The sequence below is a fragment of the Psittacula echo genome, assembly GCF_963264785.1.
Source record: "Psittacula echo genome assembly, chromosome: 5".
Lineage (NCBI taxonomy): Eukaryota > Metazoa > Chordata > Aves > Psittaciformes > Psittacidae > Psittacula > Psittacula echo.
Window position 1 is genome coordinate 67,695,106 of NC_137739.1, and position 15,483 is coordinate 67,710,588.

General features: G+C 37.8%; 1 protein-coding gene across 1 annotated transcript in view; it reads left to right on the forward strand.

Moving 5' to 3' along the window:
• Positions 1 to 15,483, forward strand: part of TDRD9 (tudor domain containing 9) — a gene marked incomplete at both ends in the record, with an annotated part of 73,955 nt that overhangs the window by 3,680 nt on the left and 54,792 nt on the right. The window lies entirely within an intron of this gene.

A 15,483-nucleotide genomic window follows, 5' to 3' on the forward strand; every position in this document is an offset into this window, starting at 1 on the left:
GCTATACAGTGGTAGGAAATGTAGTAAACTGAGTTCTGGCATATGTTTTCATTGATTTTCTGCTCCAGTTGTCTGCTGTGACCATAACTGCTACATATCAAATCAGTCTTATAAAACTTTATTATGTATCCACAATAATAGATGATGGCAACTGAAAATCATGAAATTTTGTTAAATTTAAAATGGTCACCTCTTGCCTTGGAATTGATCTGATGATTCTGCTATTCTATAAAAGTTCTGGTTTGATGAAGACATTGAAATTTAATGCAGACTCTTGAGTTTCCGGGTAGCTTCCAATAAGTCAAATGTAGAACTTTCTGAAATTAAAAATTCCTTAATTTCTGGAAGAACAGAGAGCTAGTTCTTGAATGCTGTTAAATGTTTGATGTTTTCATTTAGTTGTCTACTGTTACTGTACTTAAGCACATGTGGGGTATAGTTCAGGTTAAAAAAAAAATAGAAACACTACATGCAGCATGTTATAATTTCAGACATTGTTTTCATTTTATAACATGTTCTTGACTTTGAGAAATAACTATACCACTCCAAAACGTATTTAACAGTTTATTTGGTATAACTGATACTATATTAAACCATTTATTTTACACAGTATAAAGTTCCTATAAAACCTAAAAGCTGTGTGACAAATACAGAGGTGTTTGCCTAAATCTTTGTGGATTGATGCTAATTCAGAATATGGAAAGCAGTCTTTTCTTGTTTAAGTATGTCTAGCTCTATATGGCTAATCTACATTTTTGGTTAAAAGGTGCCTCCAAACACAGTATCTTTAAGGAACCATAAGGATAAAAGGAGTTTTGTTTACTGCATACTAGCTCTAATCAAGGATTTTAATTTCTGAACTTGGAAGAAAAGAGGAGCATGGAACATTTCTTATTCCCACGTTTGTGGATGGCAGTCACAAGAAAGCAATGTTGAAGGCTCCGTAGCTTTTTTGAAAGATACACTAACTTAACCTGACGGGTAGTAATAGGGTAGATTCCAGATTCTATCAGAGAAGGTGGGAAACATGCTTTGTGTATTTTTGTCAACATAACTTGAAACCGTGGGAATTTCATCTTTGTCCGATTTGTTAGAACTGTCTCCACGAAGGCTGAAATGGTCAGAGCAATTTGTATTCCATGCATCTACCAGTTGGTCTTGTTGATTTTCTCTCTCAATGGTGGCAAGAAAATCTTTCAAAACTTGCTTGAATATGTAGACTATTTCCCAGGGTAAAACATCATTTTCTGCCAAAACTTCACGAAATCTAGAAATGAAAATTGAAATCTAATCATCAGTGCTGAAAACACTTGTTTCCCTTCTGCTCTTTGGGGGCAGGGGAAAGGAGGAGGAAGTGACTGCATTCTGGTGTCATTTTTTCCTTGCTGCCACATTTCCCCACCCCCCAAAAGATTAAAAGAGGAAGAGAGCTCTAACAATGTACTGGATGTGGTCCAGCTGTTACGAGGATTGAAAGCTACTGTTATTGGGCATGCTTTATTTTTTTTCTTTAGCCCATCTGTGTAGCTTGATTTAAACTGACTTTGCCCTTAGGTATATTCTGGGCTTTAAAAGGTACATAGCCTTGTTTGGTTGTTTCTGCATGTCCCTAAGAAAATGTTCTTAAAATACAGGCAGAGGTGAATTTTTCTTTGTAAAATGTGGGGGATTTTTTTTAATTTTTTTTGAAGTTTTGTGTTTGGTTTTGGGTTTTTGTTATACTGATTTGCTACTTTGAGAGTCATTTGCCAATGAACCTGTGTTTCTGCATAACAGTGCATTACATTAGTCCTTTAATTTGCTTTTTGGTTGTTGGATTACTATTTAATAAATTACGGGGATAAATAACAAAGGAAAATCTGAAAGTATTGGGAGGTCATGTGTTTAAGCATGTGAGACTTCCCTTGCTTTGTATTAGACCAGGAAAATCCTGATTAAAAACTTCCTTTAAGTACAGCGTATTAAAGATGTAATTTTTAAAACACCTAGGAAAGTGTGTTCCAGTTGCTGGTCATTGTTACTTTGGAAGAAAGATCAGAGCCAAATATAAGCTTGGATTAAGTAGAAGAAACATTTATGATAGAGTAGTCAAAGTAAAATAATTACCTGCTGAGAACAGCTCCGGTTTGGTAAGGCTGGATTCGTGAGCACAGAACTTCAAGCTGCCGTTGTTCAGTAGCTGGAATTGTTGCTTGAGGGTTTTGGTAGTTCTTCAGCCAGTTGTAATCCATGCCAGTCTTCTGGACTTTTTGTTCATTTTCAATCTCTTGCGCTAGTCTTTCACGCTCTTTCAGGTGCCATTTCAACTCCCTCAGTAGGGTTTTTATAACTACTTCTGATCCAGGGTATCTTGTGGGTTTGTAGGAATCATTTTTTGACCATTTCATCCAGCCAAAAAGTGGCATTTTTAATCTGTGAGAGGAGAGGGGGAAAAAAAGCTTATTTCTGTCCAACTTATTTATACTGGTAGGCTTTCTTCTGAGCAACTGACTGTTTTAAGGAAACTTTATTAATGATACAAAAATATTTTGCAGTACAGTATGAGTAGTGATAACAATAGTTGCCAAACCACAATTAAATCTGACAAGCCTTTTATAATATTTTCTGGTTTCTGAGTTAACATAAATATGTGAAGTTTACGACATTTAAAGGGCATATCTGTCATCTTGGAAATATTTAATTTTTTATCCTGATTTCAAAAAGAAAAAAAAAAATCCAAATCCCACTGAACAAACAAAACCCCCAAACCAAAAAGACCTCCAAAAAAACTGCAAACCAATGAAACAATAACACTGTGTCCCCAAACCAAAACAAAAAGAACCCCAACAAAACACAGAAACCTCCAAAATTTGATGTTACCTGTACATTTAAAAAGTGATTAAATAAAGTGCTGGAACTCTGTATGACCTGCTTATCAAAGCTCTGTGTCTTTTTTTATTTTAAATAAATTCTTGTTTGTATAGCCTGGAAGCAGAAATCTGGTGGAGTAGACTTTTAAATTGCAGTTACAAATCATGGTTACAAATCATGCAGATACAAGCATTCTAGTTGGAATAAATTAACATAAATTACCTTTGCAATTGTCTGTCAACAGTGTTGTTTCAGGTGAGTTTGCTTGAAGATCTCTTACTCTAGGATATCGTGTTTCCAGGGTTTTACTACTGCTGGAAGAAAACAAGGTGGTTTTCTCTTTTCCTTTTTTTTTTTTTTTTTTTTTTCATTTGCCCAAACTGTGCTTAGAAAAATGACTTTCTGTACTGAATATGACAGTTTAAGTTTTTCTGCTTTTAAGGTTCTTTTTCATCCTTTGTACCAGAGAGAAGTAGTAATCCATTTGACCTAACATGGTCTCAGATACTTTGTACAAAGTCCATTAAGATCTCCTACCTTTGAATTGAGTTCTGCCGATGGCAACAATATAAAAAAAGATGGTGACAATTTCAAATGGTTGTTGCTAAATCCATCCAAAGGTATTCTTGGTAGTGAGATGAATAACGTCTGAAGCAACTACAGACGTGCTTCTAGCTAAAGTTAAGGCTGTCGTATGATGCGATGCTTGGCTGTGCATAGCTGTAGGTCACAGTTTAGAGCTGTATTTTTATGCCTGTAGAGTGCTAAAAATAACTATGTTGCTTTTATCATCAAACTATACTTTCAGGCCATTTTGATGCTGGAAGACTTATCTCCCATTAGAGGGGGATCAGGCTGTTCTGCTGTCACTTTTAAACAGCTAAGAATAGTTTTTCTGTAGTAAAGATCATCTAAATCCTTTGTTAAGCAAGTGTTGACAGAAAAGAGCTATTTGACAGTTGTTCAGGATTTTGATGCTATATTAAATACTTCTTCCAGATGAATTTCATCAATCTCATGGTACTACACTTTTTTATTAATGCATAGCTGTTAGCATTTTTAGTTAACATTTCAGATGTGTTTAAAGAAGCCAGTCTATAACACCTACGGTGTGCCATGCAAGACACATGAATCTAATTAAAGGAATAGAATTATAAAGAAAAGTGAATTAAGGTCAAACTTATCCCAGAATTGTAAGTCTTACCATGGGCATTGCTTCTTCTCAACTGGCTGTCAGTTTCCTGCTCCCTCTTTCCTTGGTGAGTTTTTTTGAGTATATCCATTTTCAAGATTCATTTCTTGGGATGGCATTGTGCACACTAAAGGTCGCTGAAGCAGCCATTTTCCATTCCAGTAGTCTGGTCTCTTCCTATTAATCTAAACAGTAGTCATAGTCTGCAAAATGCCTTCTCTTCTGTTCGTTCTTGTTCTAATGACTGTCTTTGCTCCTGTAAGTATTTTTCATTCCTACTTTTTTGCCTTCATTGGTGTGTTGAACTGTTGGGAGAACAAGGGTTCTGTAAATTTGTTCTAGATGTCATACAACATAAAGGATGACGTGTATGGCTGTTATTGAAGTTGATACTGCTTATACATTGGAAAAATTCAAATGTCAGTATTAATCCTCTTCAACTGGAAGGTTTTCACATTGCATTCTATGTGGTACTGTGAAAAGGAAGGGAGCTAGGTTTATGATGACAGAACTGTCCTAGCAGATTTTCAGATGAAAGTAAAATGCTCCTTGCCACCTCCTTTGCAGCACAGCTAACATGTCTCCACTTTTTTCCCCACTTTATCAAATCTGAAAGAAAACTGCTGTACAGTGTAAAACTATTGTAGTGTCTTTGCAAATTAGAGCTGCATGCTGGAAGGTGTGCAAATTAATTGAGAAACCTACTCCAATCGGTTTTGTGGTTTGTTGGGGGAGGGGGAAAGGGTTTGGGTTTTTTACCTAATTGTTGGTTGTATCGTCAAAATTTGTGGCAGGATACTGAGAGTGATATTTATCTTTACATTGGTAGGAGAACATTAAAGCTGAAAATCTGTAGTGCTTCTACTTCTGTATGCATTTCAGATCTGTGTTCAGGAAGAGATGACTACTTATGTGAGGCGGGCGCTGGGAACTGGAACTTAAAAGCAGAGCAGTATTTTTTGCAGTTGTTAGCCAGTAGCTAATCCTGGAAGCTTTGTGGAAAGTTACAGTTCCATCCAGCTATCCCTAAATGTACTCATGGTTTTGCAGTGTTGTGTCAGGATAGAAGTTTTGGCTCAGTTTTGGCTGGGTCTGTTTCCTGAGGGCGTTGCTCATTGCTGAGTTTCTCTTTATTAGTAGCTAGTTATAATTTGACATGGGGGAAGGAGAAAAGGCTATTCTTCTCAGCATTTTGTGGGCAATTTCTGAAATTTCAATAATAAAATGACAAATGCTATGAAGTCTTTTACTACTTGTCTTTAGGTTTCTAGCCTTTTTTTTTTTTTTTTTAATGCTCTTTGACTCTTCATTGTTGAGGAATGACATTTTAGTCTCCTTAACGTTCATCTGGCAATCTTGTGCTTTCCTTCAGTCTGCAAAATTTAGATAACTTGGAGATGCCATGGTTTTAAAGCTATTTATGGCCTTAAGCTTCTGATTCCCTCTTGTCTTTGGCATTTTGTCACATTACTCACTTCTGTAAATTTTCTAAAAGTTTCAGTCCTAGAACTTCTTTCTTACTTACTTACCAAACCCATATCTTTATAGTTTCGCTTTCCCTTTTCTGAATTTTTCTTTGCTGTTATTGGTGACTAAAACACACTGTAATACTCGAGTGAGACTAGTTATATAATGAGTAATTTTTGTCTTTTTTGGTAAGCCCTATTGTACTCTGCCACTGCAGCAGGCAGTTGTTTGTGAATTTGTTTGTTTGGTTTTTTTCCCCGCTGTAAATTAACCCCAACTGTCTGTGTGTCTAATAAAATGTTAAATGAAGATTCTTTGAACTTTTTTAAACTTTCTTTCAACCTCTTTTTACTTTGTTTTCATAATTTTGGGGCAAGGAATGTAATGAATTCCTAAAGCATCTGTTGTTTCTGTAACTTAATTGTCTTTGAACTGCAGTGAGCGATATCTACTCTTATGTAGGTAAATGAGAATGGATATCTTTTCGTATAAGCATTTCTTGTCTTTTTCTTAAGATAGCTGTTCCTTTTTCTGTGGCTTATTTTAGGCTTGTTACCCGATGCTGTTCTCAAATTGAACTGAGGGAACAGCAAGGGTTGCTAGAACCAAAGTGGAAATTTCCTTTCATAAATCAGTTCAGACAGTTTTAGTGGTCTTTCCTTTCTTGTTATGGCAGCTCCGGGTTTCTCAGCAAAGTCTTATTCCAAAACAATAGCCTTACAGGAGCACATGCTAGTTGAAAATTGATTGGGGAAATAAGGGTGGCAGCCAGTGGATAGAATAGGATCTTTTTCCTTGCATCCCTGTGTAAGACAGGTTATTTATTTATATTTTATAATGACTATGTACAGAGCACTTTAAAACCTTGGTGTTAGCTTATTTTTTATCCTGTGGACTTCATGGTACCATGTGGAGAAGCTCTGATTGTGTGGGCATGAAGCTAGATGTATTGACTTATATCTTGTGTGCCTTCAGAGCATATGAAGAATAAATTCACCTTAGGAGTGGTTGAATAGAGCTAGGCAATCTGAAATAGGTTTGTGTGGCAGAACTCGCATATAAGGGGGTTGTTAAACTGGTGCATCAGTATAAGTGAGTGAAGACAGCCACACATGAAACAATGGAGCAGTCTAAATGCATCTTTACAATAGTGACTGCTTTGTGGTGAGGATTTCTTATGGGTTATAGTGAATATGTTTGGTTTCCCCATGGCTTTTACCTGTGCTTGTTTCATGACATTTGCCTTCCAAATACAGAAGTGAGGAATCATTGAGGTAGTATAACTTACATTCCCATAGGTATGTGGGTACACAAAGTGAGCATAATTTAAATGAAATTACTCTAGAATAGGTTAATCTGGAAAGATTCGGTAAACGTAGGCACAGCCTCTAATTAAGAAGGTGATCTTCATAATGACTGGCTCTATGGATCACTATATGGTCACTATAGCGAGCATGCCCTTATGCATGTGACAGAACGGTTCCTACTAAAGCTGTGTGCTCTCTTCAGTATCTTCTTTCACCCTTAAATATGAGGCACCATTCCATTTACTGCTGGATTTATTCTGGTTAGTAGGAGGCTGTTACTAGTATTTACTCAATTGAAGGAATGGGAGTGTCAATCTTGTGTGGTATTGTCCAATTCATCTTTAAAGAATTCCTCCTAAGACAGTGCATTACCCATTGTGACAATTACGTTCTGGGTATGTTTTGTACTGAAGAGATGCATCTAAACCCAGAACTTGCTGTGAGAACCCTGTTTCGAAGTGCTTTCAGCCATATTTATGGCTTGATGTGAAGGCGTGGAAGTCCAATTCATGGCTCTAATCTTTAACCTGAAAATGCCTGTTTCTCAGAAGTATAACCTGTTCCGGGAATTCTTCTTTTGCATCTTCCTATTTGATAGCCCAATTGTGAGAGGGAACTGGACAGTTAAGATATTCTGGAATTAAATAACTGGTATGAGGCTACAAAGATTTAGCATTTACTGAAGTAAAAGTATTGCTTGCTTTTAAAGTTCTTCAGGGTTAAAACTTCTGATCTTTGTCAGTGCTCTTACAGTTTTGTACCTCACCAACTAGGAGCCCTCATCTCCGTGTTGAAGGCAGAGCACAACTACAGAGTGAGAATATTTATGTACACTTGTGATGTAAGTACAACAGGCGATATACAGATTTAAATAGCTGAAACTTGCCACAGGGAAACAGAATGAACCAGTGTGAGATGCATGTTTTGAGGATGCCAAATATACCTGGATTTTCACTTTATTGATACAATAGCAAAGTGTAATTCCAAAGGAAGAATAAAGGTGAGGTGATTTTGTGGAGGTTTACAGGAAACTTCCTCTAGTATAAGCAGTAGCCTTAGAGAAAAGTGGGTTCTTACTTGACAGTCATCATAACTAACCTTAATACCAGCTACTTTAGAAGATGCGACTGTTATGGCAAGGTAGTATTTCTTAGCTAAAAAGAGGTGACAGAAGATAGAAGAATAAAGGTTCTCTAGGGATCAGCGGTTTTTCCATTGTAGTGTTTTCTTGTGGAAAGGTATTGTTCTGTAACTGTATTCTGGGAGAAAAAAGCTGCAAATCTAAGTCAGCTCTAAGCACAGCAAGAAGACTTTAGTCTTAACATACATGTCTTAACATCACACACTTCTTAAACTGACAACCAGGTCCTGTAATAAAAAATAAGTCTAGTCAAACCTGGGGCTACTACTGTGGCTATGTGTAAGAATTACAAATTCAATACTTGCTGTGCTGACTGAGTGTGCTGTTGGACAAAAGTGGGTTTTTTTGGCAGAAAGCCAGTTTGAGAAGTTGGTAGTGACACATAGCACTTAGCTCTCCTGTCTTCATGTGCCATGGGGGTATGCTTTCGAACAGCCTTAGTAATTCTGGTTAAAAATGAAACAAACATTTCAAAAAAACTTCAGTTTAACCAAATATTGCACTGATGTGAGCAGTAAGGTGTGGCAAATAGAGTGAACAGCTGGAGGAGCTTACTGTTCGGAAGATTCAATGGCATCTATGCCATCTGAGATGCTGCTGACTCTCTGAGAATAGTGAGATTTCATTTTTGTAGCTGTCTGTACCTAGCAAGTTGGATGATTTGCTTCCATTTATAAACACGGTCCCACTCTAGATTCAGGCATCAACTTTGCAGTGCATTTTGCTTTTGATTTGACAGAACAGCTCACTGTAGCCGTTTCAGGCTGCAGACAGATGGTGAGTCTACCTCCTCTGATCACTTCAGAAAGCATTTGATTACTGCTTTTGCTTTTTAGCAACTATGAACGAAACTTGCCATCAGCCTACACCAGCGGCCTCTTGGTGAGACTCCTTGTTTGGTCCTTTAGTGTGAAAGCTAACAACAGTAGTAATTCAGTTTTAACACTGTTAATTGACAGAAAGTGGTATAAGCTATTATTGTACTTCTGTTGCTGTGATAGATAAAATCAGGATATGTTTGAAGGTGATTTCTTCCAGTTGGACTGATTGTAGCATTAATGTCTCTGGTGCTGGTGACACTTGACTAATAGGCAGCGGAGTTACAGGCTTCAGTTTGAAATTGAGGAGATCTTGCATTTGATACTTGTCCACGTTCACAGGTATTTTTGAATTCAGCAGATTTTTCTACTTGCATTTTATTTTATTCAGAGATTACTTTAAACTGGATTTTATCAAGTTGATGGCCAAATGCTTTTGTTTTAATTTCCTTATGGGGATTTTTTTTGTTGTTGTGATTCGACGAGTTCCTTTCTTTTGTGGCTAGAGGGAAGGAATGAATTTTGAAGCTTTAGGAACTGTACATGATTTGAATGTTGCTAAAGGATCAGAAAAAGTGCTTCAGAGGGTCTGTGCTTTTTGTTCAAGTTAATAAATATGAACATCCAGCTAACTTCTAATTCATAACTAATCATAACAGCATGAATTTACAGAATTAACTGTTTCATGTTTGGTAGAGAGAAAGTTGCTATGTGGCTTGTCACCATCCGCCACAGGTAATAGCTGCCTTCTTCCAAACATCTCTACTAGACCTATGGCTGCAGAATGAGGAGCTTACCAGCAGCTCATCTCCAAGAAGAGTCCAGTTCTTTGAAGCCCAGCAATTCATCCCAGTCTCCCCCTGACTGAAAAAATCCCACAAAATCTGACGTAAAATCCCACAGCAGTAGATGGAGGATTTGGGCTGTTTCATTCCGGCATTTCTGGTTGTTTTTCTTGGATTTTAACTGTTTGTAAAATGTAAGTTGGAAGGTCTTACAGAGCTATTAGTTTGATATAGAAGAAATATTTCTGAGATGTTGCATTTACATAGTTTATCCAAATCCGAGCATTGGCATTCTAGTTTTGCAGGATTTAGCAACATAGTTTTAGTGAATTCTCTTTCTCTCTTCCTCTCCCCAGCTAATTAAGGTTTTAAAACAGGAGCTCTGAATAGTTTTGTGAGGAAGAGCAGTGACAGCTAGAACAGTTGTAGAGTGAGGAACAGCTCTCGAGTGGAAGGGGGGATGCCCCCCATCAATTCTTATATTCTTAATCTGTTAATAGCTTTTTAAAATCTGTGTTTTAGTATTTAATAGTTTTCACTTGTTCTGAATTCTATTCATCTTCTATTTTTGTGACTGATACACTATGGGCTTTGAATGACAGTACCTTATTTCTTTAAAGTTAGTATATTTCTGCAAGTAGGATCAATCTTCTAAAAGTGTGGAATATGAACTGCCAGTTAAAAGGAAAGTGGGTTTTATATGTCCTTCAGTAAACCCAGTGGAAGGTTATTTACTGTCATGTCAAATGTTATGTAAAGTGTTACATTATTTTAGTCTCAGAAAGGAGGCTTTGAAACAGTCTACTGTATATATTGTACCAAAATTCTACAGCAAAATATTGCTCTGTATGCTATATTTTCAAGTGATCCCCCCCAAAAGAATCTCTAAGTAGGTGGACAGCTTGTGTGTGTGATAGAAGTCATGACTTCGAGCAGTCCTCTTGTGATCTCTGAAATGAGTGACGCTAATTTTATGGTCCATGCAAATAGGGATATTTTTTTTTTTTGTCAAATGAGGCAAAACATAAATAAGCAAAGAGTACATCTATAGTAATTTTTAAAAATGGAGCCCTAAAACATTTTGATTTTTCAGTTGTTTGTCTCTAACATGGAAATGTTCTTGAAGTTCTTGAATGTTCTTGAATAGGAGCTTCTGCCCCAAAATTCAGTAGTTAACAGAAATGTAACTGCAGTTGTATAAGCAAGCATCTGAACACTCAGAATTTCATTGCGTATGTGAATATTTTCATTATACAATCAGGTTTGCTGTGTAAAAAGTGTTATTTTTTTCTTCAGGGAAGAAGACTGCTCATTTAATAAAGCTTTTTTTAAGCATTGCTTCTAGAAACATTAACCATGTATACCTTGGCATTGTAGTATATGTCACTGAAAAGAGCCAAAGAAATTGCCTGTCACAGTTACATTTGAGATTCAGCAACTGATTCAGTTTTTGATACCGAAGTATAAAATGCTTTGGTTAATATTTCAAATGCTCAAATAAAAAAAAAAATAATTTACTGAGTTTATGCTGTTATGATAGCCTTGTTGACTTTTTAGAGGTTATTCTATAGCTTGAAGAAAAGGAAGACCTTTCTCTAGCTGAATTTATTTAAAGAAAGGCACCCTCGATGTGTTTGAAAGCATTTACATTTGAATGTGTCAACTATTTTTGGTGTTAAAACTGTGTTTCCCTTCTAGCAGTTCCCCCGGAGTGGCAGCTAAATTTAATTTTATGACACTGAATTTTCCTTTAAACCCAAGTAAGGAATACTTAAAAATATTTTGTCCCAATCAAATGTTCACAATTGAGTAGTCATCAGCAATGCTTCAGAAGATGTTACAGTAGTTAAACCACATGGTGAGGAATAATGAAAGTCTGCCATTATCTCACAAGAAACAGCATTAATTCTCTTCCAAAAAGAGGCATGTGGGTACTATTTTTTTTTTTTTCTGCCTTCTACTTATCACTGCTTGTCAGGATCAAAGTTCCCATGTCTGCTACCTCTGAGAGTATTTTCCAAAATAGGTAGGTTTTGATACAAATACACCTTCATAGGTAGCTGATGAGTTGTTTTACAGACGCTAGGACATATTAAGAGTCTGGTGAGTGATGTTACTGACTGATCGGGTTCTCAGTGCTTGCAGTTTTGTCTGCCTGTGCCCACTTAGGGTGGACATGTGTCATGTTTGCATGTTCTAGCTGGTGTTGAGGATGAAATGTGATGTGATTTGAATGACATCAGACTCATCCTTTTTTTTAAAGGAGGGGGAAGGGAGAAAAACCAGAACGTCTGAAGTCTCCTGCATTTCTTAAATTGCTGACTTTAAGTTTTCAGCTAATGTGTTAGTCATAAAATGCCTCTTAATGACTCTTAATTTGGTAAAATTCTGAATGTGTTTCATATCTGCAGCTGAAAGCTTGTTGTTTGCTAATGTTGTAATGTATTTGGGGCATCAGAAGACTTGGGGTGTGTGTCTGAAAGTCAGGTGAGCACCAAGGGTAGAATCTGGAAAACCAAAGGAGTGTTTGCTGTAACAGGCCTGGTCTACTGAGATACGGGTTTTCACTGTGTCAGGGGGAGTAGAAATGGGAAAGAGATAACTGATGTATTGGACAGACACATGCTTCATAGGTAGAATCCAGAAAAGTCCCTTCATTAGTGTTGACCTTTCCTACCCTGGAATTTCTGAATCTTTTCATTCTTGTGCTGTCAGCAAACATTTGTTGAAAATCATTAGGAAAGTGTTCCATCCCTTTCTGTTTGCCCAGGTATCTGTAGCAAGACACCTCCCACCAATGGCTCAGTAATGATTACTTAAAAGGATTGTATTGTTCTTAGGAGAGTGCCAGAAGGCTTCATAATGATTTTTTTTTCCCACCCATTTTACATAATAATGGTATTCTATAACCTTTAATTTTATTAAAACTTTAAAATTTGGGATTAAAACATGTTGAAATGATGTAATGAAGGTTGTCTGTTTGTTTCATATGCCCATTTGCAATTTTCCAATGGAATATAATTTTCCTAAAGACTGTAGCCTGAGTCAGAGCAGCAGTGTTCATTCTTAATGACTGTCTAGTAAACATTTTCTTTATTCATTGTGTACCCTGCAGTTTATATGTACTGCATGCTGTTTTCTGAAAACCTAATTTTGGAAAGAAAATACCAGAAATCCAAACAAAAAGACAATAAAATTATTCTAACAAATCACTGAGGACAGTCACATTGTCCTCATTTTCCTGGAGCCATACAGGCAAAGGTCAAAAGCATGTGCATACCTCTGTGAGCTCTTTTTGAAATGCTCAGTACTCCAATTCTAGAAACATTTAGTTGAGTATATCTGGTATTGCAGGCAAGTGTTTCTTAGCTGACTTCAGCTGCTCCTGAAATACTCATGCTTCTGCAAGGTGTTCACAGTAGATGGGGAAAGCAGTCCTACATTTCTCACCCCTACCTCTCAATGGAAGTGATTTCCTTGCTATTGCTCAGGGCTCTGTCAGTTGAGTACTACCTGCTCCTCCATGACAGCATTTTCTGTCCTAATAAGATGACTTTTGTTCTTGCGGAGGACTGAAGGATGAGTATTTACTGCATGATCAGGTTTTGTTGTCAGAAAATGTGTGTTCAGTGCACTCAGTGAGGCTGTACTCTTACAGACATGAAAAATAAGTGGTTATATTACTAAAAGCTGCATAGTACATGCTTGCAATGCTGCCAAATAGAGATTGTGTGGCCAAGTTTAATTATGTTATATTCAACTACTGAATCATAGAATTACAGAATGGTTTGGGTTGGAAGGGACCTTCACAGAATCATAGAATAATTAGGGGTGGAAACGACCTTAAGATCATCTAGTTCCAACCCCCTGCCATGGTCAGGGACGCCTCACACTAAACCATGTCACCCAAAGCTCTGTCCAACCTGTCCTTGAACACCACCAGGGATGGAGCATTCACAACTTCCCTGGGCAACACATTCCAGTGCCTCACCACCCTCTCAGTAAAGAATTTCTTCCTCCTTATATCCAATCTAAACTTCCCCTGTTTAAGTTTTAACCCATTACCCCTTGACCTATCATTACAGTCCCTAATCAATAGTCCATCCCCAGCATCCTTGTAGGCCCCCTTCAGATACTGGAAGGCTGCTATGAGGTCTCCACGCAGCCTTCTCTTCTCCAGGCTGAACAGCCCCAACTTTCTCAGCCTGTCTTCATACGGGAGGTGCTCCAGTCCCCTGATCATCCTCGTGGCCCTCCTCTAGACTTGCTCCAACAGTTCCATGTCCTTTTGATGTTGAGGACACCAGAACTGCACACAGTACTCCAAGTGAGGTCTCATGAGAGCAGAGTAGAGGGGCAGGATCACCTCCTTTGACCTGCTGGTCACGCTCCTTTTGATGCAGCCCAGGATACAGTTGGCTTTCTGGGCTGCGAGCGCATGCTGCCGGCTCATATTCAGTTTCTCATTGACCAACACCCCCAAGTCTCCTTCTCTGCAGGGCTGCTCTGAATCTCTTCTCTGCCCAGCCTGTAGCTGTGCCTGGGATTGCTCCGACCCAGGTGTAGGACCTTGCACTTGGCATGGTTAAACTTCATAAGGTTGACATCAGCCCACCTCACAAGTGTGTCAAGGTCCCTCTGGAAAAGGTCATCCAGCTCCAGCCCCCCTGCTATGGGCAGGGACACTTGCCACTATACCTGGTTGTTCAAAGCCTCATCCAACCTGGCCTTGAAGACTGCCAGGGATGGAGCAGCCACAGCTTCTCTGGGCAACCTGTGCCAGTGTCTCACCACCGTCATAGCAAAGAATTTCTTCCTAATATCTAATCTAAATCTACTCTTTTTCAGCTTAAAGCCATTCCTCCTTGTCCTGTCACTACATAATCTTGTAAAAAGTCCTTTGGGTTTACTTGTGTTTAATATTGGCAGTCCTGAGTTAATGGTTAGACTTGATCTTAATGGTCTTTACCAACCCAGTTAATTCTGTGATTCTAATATACATTCAGTGGAATGACCTACTTAAGAAGCAGCCTGACATGATGTGTATGAACTTTTCTGAATTGTACCTAGGATTCAGGCCTGTCACAGAGTGTTCTCTGTCCCAGCTGTTTCAGAAGGATTAAACTGGCGTAAGTGTGGTTGCTAATAAAAGTCTGCTTGCTGAAAGTAGGCAGCTGTTGCTCACGTAGTAATTGTGCAGATGTTTGCAATCCTGATGAGCCCTGCTTTGAGAGAGAGATGTGAGATCCGGGGGAAAATTGTGTTAATGCCTAAAATACTGTTAAACTAGAATCAGAAGCCATTTTTTGCTTTGTCGACAGCAGTAGGTAATAAATACTTGGTGTTTCCTGTATGAGGAAATAAACACTGATCTGATTGAGTAGTCTGTAGCATAGCCAAGCTGACACAGTTTGCTTTGTCAGAAAAGATGGGTACTCTGTGGCATCCAGGTACTGTGAATTACTCTATGAGGAGAGCTGTGTGACTAAGTGTCATATTAAAAATATCTTGTTTTCAGCTTTATTTATTTTGGAGTCAATGTTGCTTATTATTTGGGTCAAGAGATACACTTCAGCAGTATCCTTTTGTAGAATGTCTCAAATATACACCTACAGGAAAACAGGTTTGCTATGCATTAGCAAATTATTGCATAGCAAAAGCTTTCAGTAAGCCCGGAGTTTAAAGTGCAGAACCATAGTTTTGACTTGTAGTTTGTGTTTTGTTTTAAAAGTAAAAAAAAGAGGGTGCTTTTAATGTGTCCAAAACTCTTCTACGTTAAAGTTCCTTTATGATATAATAATCATACAGTTGTTATATACGTGCTGCTTCATTTTCTAGTGAAATCCATGTGGGTTTTTTTAACACTGTTTATGTAGAAGAGGATTTCTTTTAATCCCATTTCATTCCATTTATGTTATGGATA